Raw genomic sequence first — 6,930 nt, 5'->3', positions numbered from 1 at the left:
ACGTGCTTGTATGCATGCCTGACAACGTTGGGGCATGCTCCTAATGAGACGACGGATGGTGTCCTGGGGTATTTCCTCCCATTTGCCATTGAACACCAGAATTGGCAGGTCCGCCATTGGCACCCTCTGCTTTTCACAGATGAGAGCAGGTTCACCCTGAGCACATGTGACAGATGTGAAATGGTCTGGAGAAGCCGTGGAGAATGTTATGCTGCCTGTAACATCGTTCAGCATGACCGGATTGGTGGTGGGTCAGTGATGGTCTGGGGAGGCATATCCATGGAGGCATATCCATGGAGGTGATGCATGGAGGGCATCACTGAGCTCCAGGACAGTCTGAGGTGCAACCTAGCGGTGTCGGATGGACCGAAACATAATGTCCCAGAGGTGTTCTATTGGATTTAGGTCAGGCGAGCGTGGGGGCCATTCAATGGTATCAATTCCTTCATCCTCCAGGAACTGCCTGCATACTCTCGCCACATGAGGCCAGGCATTGTCGTGCACCAGGAGGAACCCAGGACCCACTGCACCAGCGTAGGGTCTGACAATGGGTCAAAGGATTTCATCCCAATACCTAATGGCAGTCAAGGTGCCATTGTCTAGCCTGTAGAGGTGTGTGCGTCCCTCCATGGATATGCCTCCCCAGACCATCAATGACCCACCACCAATCCGTTCATGCTGAACGATGTTACAGGCAGCATAACATTCTCCACGGCTTCTCCAGACCATTTCACATCTGTCACGTGCTCAGGGTGAACCTGCTCTCATCTGTGAAAAGCACAGGGTGCCAGTGGCGGACCTGCCAATTCTGGTGTTCAATGGCAAATGCCAATCGAGCTCCACGGTGCCGGACAGTGAGCACAGGGCCCACTAGAGGATGTCGGGCCCTCAGGCCACCTTCATGAAGTCTGTTTCAGATTGTTCGGTCAGAGACATTCACACCAGTGGCCTGCTGGAGGTCATTTTGTAGGGCTCTGGCAGTGCTCATCCTGTTCCTCCTTGCACAAAGGAGCAGATACCGGTCCTGCTGATGGGTTAAGGACCTTCTATGGCCCTGTCCTGCTCTCCTAGAGTAACTGCCTGTCTCCTGGAGTCTCCTCCATGCTCTTGAGACTGTGCTGGGAGACACAGCAAACGTTCTGGCAATGGCATGTATTGATGTGCCATCCTGGAGGAGTTGGACTGCCTGTGGAACCTCTGTAGGGTCCAGGTATCGCCTCATGCTACCAGTAGTGACACTGACCCTAGCCAAATGCAAAACTAGTGAAAAACAGTCAGAAAAAATGAGTAGGGAAAAAAATGTCAGTGGCCTCCATCTGTAAAACCATTCCTGTTTTGGGGGTCGTCTCATTGTTGCCCATCTAGTGCACCTGAAACTGCAGCAAAGCAGCTGAAACTGATTAACAACCCCCTCTGCTACTTAACTGACCAGATCAATATCCCAGGAGTTTAATTGACTTAATGCTATACTCTGATTAAAAAGTATTCCTTTAATTTTTTTGAGCAGCGTATATTGCAAATATGTGAATTTATCCCTTATTAACAAGCCAGAGGCAACGGTGGCAAGGAAAAACTCCATGAGAAAATATGAGGAAGAAACCTTGAGAGGAACCAGGCTCAAAAGGGATCCCATCCTCATCTAGGTGCAACGGATAGTGCAATTATAAATAAATCCCTTCTATTATTGTGTACTATATGGACAAATAGTGCAATTGTGCAACCAGTAAATTCATCACAGTTTTTGCAAGAAGTCTGGTTGGTTAAAATCTATCCACTGATGGAGTCCTGAGTACGAAGGTGCTCGTGGCAACTGCAGCCCCAAAGCCACTACAGCAATCGCAGGCCATTACAGTACAGCTCCCCATATGTGATCCCCAAGCCATCTCCCTAGCCCCCATGTGGCTCCATCCCCAGCAATCCAAATGGTTCTTCAGGCCATCCATATGGGGCCAGGATGGGTAAGGCAGGAGCAGAAGGGGCATGTGTAGCTCAACAGAGAGTGAGGGAGAGAGAGAGATGGAGAGAGAGGGAGAGATTGTTAGGTAAGCTTTTGTCCTCTAATGGTTAAGGACAATGTACTTTGCGTGCAGAGTGCAAGCAGGGACTCCGGCAAGACTAGCTATGACAGCATAACTAAAAGGAAGAGCCAGAAGCTAACACAGACATGAGGGCACCCTGGGACATAAGGCAGCCAGCCACTCAAACATGAGCATCCAAACATCCCAATTCACCACAACACTCTATACCTGTGAACCCTCCAGACCTGCCCCTGTACTAAGAAAAACTATTCACAAAAGGCTTGACTAAACAAATATGTTTTTAGCTTAGACTTAAACACTGAGACTGTGTTTAACCCCCAAACAGTGGCCATACATAACTGTGGGGCTTTGTAAGTGTACATACATAACTGTGGGGCTTTGTAAGAGAAAGCTCTACCCCCAGCTGTAGCCCGCACTATTCGAGGTACCAACAAATAGCCTGCACCTTTTGATCTAAGTAGGCGTGGCAGATCATAAAAGAACAAAAGTTCACTCAGGTATTGTGGTGCGAGACCATTTACTGCTTTATAGGTCAATAGTAGTATTTTATAATCAATACGAAATTTGATTGGGAGCCAAGGCAGTGTGGATAAGATAGGGGTGATGTGGTCATATCTTCTGATTCTAGTAAGGACTCTTGCTGCTGCATTCTGGACTAACTGGAGCTTGTTTATGCATCTACTGGAACATCCAGACAGTAAGGCATTACAATAATCCAACCTAGAGGTAACAAAAGCATGAACTAATTTTTCTGCATCGTGTAGTGACAATATATTTATTATTTTAGCAATATTTCTGAGATGAAAGAAAGCAATCCTAGTTATATTATCTACACGAGCTTCAAAAGAAAGACTAGAGTCGATAATCACACTAAGGTCTTTTACTGCTGCACATGATGAAACAGAAAGGCCATCCAGAGTTATTATGTAATCAAAAAGCTTACTTCTAACTGCATGTAGTCCTAGTACAAGTACTTCTGTCTTTTCAGAATTAAGTAAGAGAAAGTTAATAAACATCTAGTTTCTAATGTCTTTTACACATTCCTCAACTTTATTAAGCTGGTGTCTGTCATCTCGCTTTGCTGAAACATACAAGTGTGTGTCATCAGCGTAACAGTGGAAGCTAATACCATGTTTACGAATAATTTTGCCCAGAGGTAGTGGGCCTAAAACAGAGCCTTGCGGGCCACCAAACTTTACCTTAGTATGAGAAGTCACCATTTACATTTACAAACTGATAATGATCAGTCAAATAAGACCTGAGCCAGGAAAGGGCTGTTCCCTTAATGCCTACTACATTTTCCAGTCTATCGAGGAGAATAGCATGATCAATGGTATCAAAAGCTGCACTAAGATCAAGCAGCACAAGCAAGGAGACACAACCCTGATCAGAGGCCAGTAGTAAGTCATTTACCACTTTAACCAGTGCTGTCTCTGTGCTATGATGAGGCCTAAATCCTGACTGATACATTTCGTGAATGTTATTCCTATGTAAGTATGAGCATAGCTGCTGTGCTACAACCTTTTCTAGGACCTTGGAGATAAAGGGGAGGTTTGATATTGGTCTATAGTTAGACAGCTGACAGGGGTCAAGGTCAGGTTTTTTAATCAAGGACTTGATAACTGCTAGTTTAAAAGATTTAGGTACATAGCCAATGCTAAGGGAAGAACTGATTTATCTTTAAGAGGTTTGATTGTTTCAGGAATTATCTGTTTGAAGAAACAAGTAGGTAAAGGATCTAGTATACAGGTTGATGATTTTGATGGTGAAATTAGTGAAATTAGTTCAGTCTCTTCAAGGGGAGTAAAACATTGTAATTGTTGATCTGATATTATTATACTATCATCTACAGGGTTAGTTATAAAACTGTCCAGTTTTAAATTAATAGTCTGAATTTTTTTGCCTGATATTTTCAATTTTACCATTGAAAAGATTCATGAAGTTATTGCTGCTATGTAATGATTGTGTGTGTGGTTCTATTGTGGTCTTATTCCTAGTTAATTTTGCTACAGTATTAAATAAGAATCTAGGATTATTTCTGTTACCTTCAATTAGGGTGGAGAGATACATTGATCTAGCAGCACTAAGAGCTTTCCTATAGCGCAAAAGGCTCTCCTTCCATGCTATTTGAAATACTACCGATTTAGTTTGACACCATTTACATTTTAGTTTTCGAGTGGTCTGTTTTAAAGTTTGTGTGTGATCGCTATACCAGGGTGCTAGCTTTTTCTCGGTAATTATTTTTCTTTTAAGTCGAGCTACCTTATCTAGCGAGTTGCAGAACGTTGATTCTAAGCATTCAGCTGCCTGGTCAAGTTCCTCAGTATCAGATGGTGATCCAGTCGTGGTTCATAAATCTGGGAGATTACTGATAAAACTCTGTGCAGTTGTTGACGTGAAAGTACGGTTGACACACTGATGTCGCATGGTGCATATATTATGATTAAGATACATTTTAAATGAGATGAGGTAATGATCTGAGATAGCTTCAGACTTGTCAGCTATTCTGAGGATCTCTACATCAAAGATTACACAAGACTTTAATGCCCTTGTCAAGAGAGGGGTCCAGGCTCATTGTTCACATTGCCATAACCAAAAAAGGCAAAAATTATGCTTTCTTCCTCAGTGTTCAATACACATATTTTCATGGTGATGGAAACATACGTGATCTTTCTTCATTACAGGATTTCAAAATCCACCTTAAAACACATCTTTTTCTTTCTTGTTTTTCTGATCTCTGACTGTATGATCTGATTCATGCCATGGATTTCTTGTTTATTTCCTTTTGTTCTTTGTCTGCTGTCATGTTTATCTATTTTCATATTGTAAAGTGACCTTCAGTCTGCAGAAAGGCGCTATATAAAATAAACTATTATTATTATTATTATTATTATTATTATTATTATTATTATTATTATTATTATTATTATTATTATTATTATTATTATTATTATTATTATTATTATTATTATGTGCAGTAATAGTTAAAGTGGGCGTGGGGCAGTCGTGGCCTAATGGATAGAGAGTTGGACTTGTAACCTGAAGGTCATAGGTTCGAGTCTCAGTTCTGGCAGGGATTGTAGGTGAATGACCAATGCTCTCTTCCACCTTTAATATGACTGAGACACAACTAAGGTGGTATTAACAGCCCGCTCTGCTCTGGGTGTGTGCGCATTTGGATGGGTTAAATGCAGAGCACAAATTCTGAGTATGGGTCACCATACTTGGCCACATGTCACTTCACTTTCAAAACTGTTTGTATTCAACAAGCATAAACTTAGATATACACCAATCAGCCATAACATTAAGACATAGTCATCTAGTCATGAAACACATAAAAAGCAGTCTTCCCACCACACTGGACCCATCTCAGTACGCCTACCGTCTCACTCAACATATCTGCTACCATCCACCTTTCTCTGACCCATCTGGATAAAAAAGACAACTATGTAAGGATGCTGTTCATAGACTTCAGTTCAGCAATCAACACAATCATCCCACAGCAACTGATAGGAAAGCTAAGCCTGCAGGGTCTGACTACCCCTCTCTGCAACTAGATCCTGGACTTCTTGACTGGGAGACTGCAGTCTGTCAGTATCGGCAACACCACCCCCAGCACCTCCAAACTGAACACTGGCACTCCCCAGGGCTGCATGTGCAGCCCACTGCTGATCACACAGCTGACACATGACTGTGCTACAAAGTACAGTTTAAATCACATCGTCAAGTTTGCTACACTACAGTTGTGGGCCTCATCAGCAATAATTATGAGTCAGCATACAGGGACGAGGTGAACCAGCTAGCAGAATGGAGTAGAGACAATGTATCTCTTACACACGTGGAAAAATCTGTTGGTACCCTTCCCCGAAAAAAGAAGAACCCACAATTTTCTCTGAAATAACTTGAAACTGACAATAGTAATTGGCATCCATCATTGTTTATTCCATATTTAATAAAAATCAGACTTTGCTTTTGATTTTTGATTAAACAGAATATTTTAAACGATAAAACAAATGAAAATGGCATGGACAAAAATGATGGGACCCATAACCTAATATTTTGTTGCACAACCTTTAGAGTATCTATAGCTCTCAATGAGATTTCTGCACCTGTCAACAGGTAGTTATCTCTTTGGAAGTTTTCCTTGGCTCTTTGTCTACCTTTTGCACTATCCTTTTGTTCAATCTGGGGATGATTTTCCTCTTGTGGCCACATCCAACTAGGTCAGCTACAGTCCCATGGACCTTAAACTTCTTAATAATATTTGTAACTGTAGTCACAGGAACATCAAGCTGCTTGGAGATGGTCTTATAGCCTATGCCTTTAACATGCTTGTCTATAATTTTCTTTCTGACCTCCTCAGACAACAGTCTCCTTTGCTTTCTCTGGTCCATGTTCAATGTGGTGCACATGATGATACCAAACAGCAGAGTGACTACTTTTCTCCATTTAAATAGGCTGAATGACTGGTTACAAGAATGAAGGCATGTGTGATACTAATTAAAGAAAACAGTTAGCTTGAAATATGACTATAATCTGAAATTTATAATCTTTTCTGGGGGTATGAACAAATATGTCCAGTCCACTTTAGAATATCTTTGTAGAATAAGCAATAATTTATCTCTCTTCACACTTTCTTTGCTTTACTCTATGACATACCAAAGGTATGCAGGTATGCATGAGACAATTGCTTTTAATTTCATCACTTTTCAGGAGGAATGAAGCATTCAATGTGCTGTAAGGGTACCAACAAACTTGTCCACGTCTGTAATGTTGCTAAGATTTAAGAGATGATTGTTGACTTGAGGAGGACCTGAGTAGACCATTCACCACTGCACATCACCGGAACAACCGTGAAGAGAGTCAAAAGCTTCAAGTTTCTTGGTGTGCA

This window comes from Pangasianodon hypophthalmus, chromosome 22, assembly GCF_027358585.1.
Source record: "Pangasianodon hypophthalmus isolate fPanHyp1 chromosome 22, fPanHyp1.pri, whole genome shotgun sequence".
NCBI lineage: Eukaryota > Metazoa > Chordata > Actinopteri > Siluriformes > Pangasiidae > Pangasianodon > Pangasianodon hypophthalmus.
Note: the sequence above shows the minus strand (reverse complement) of the source record.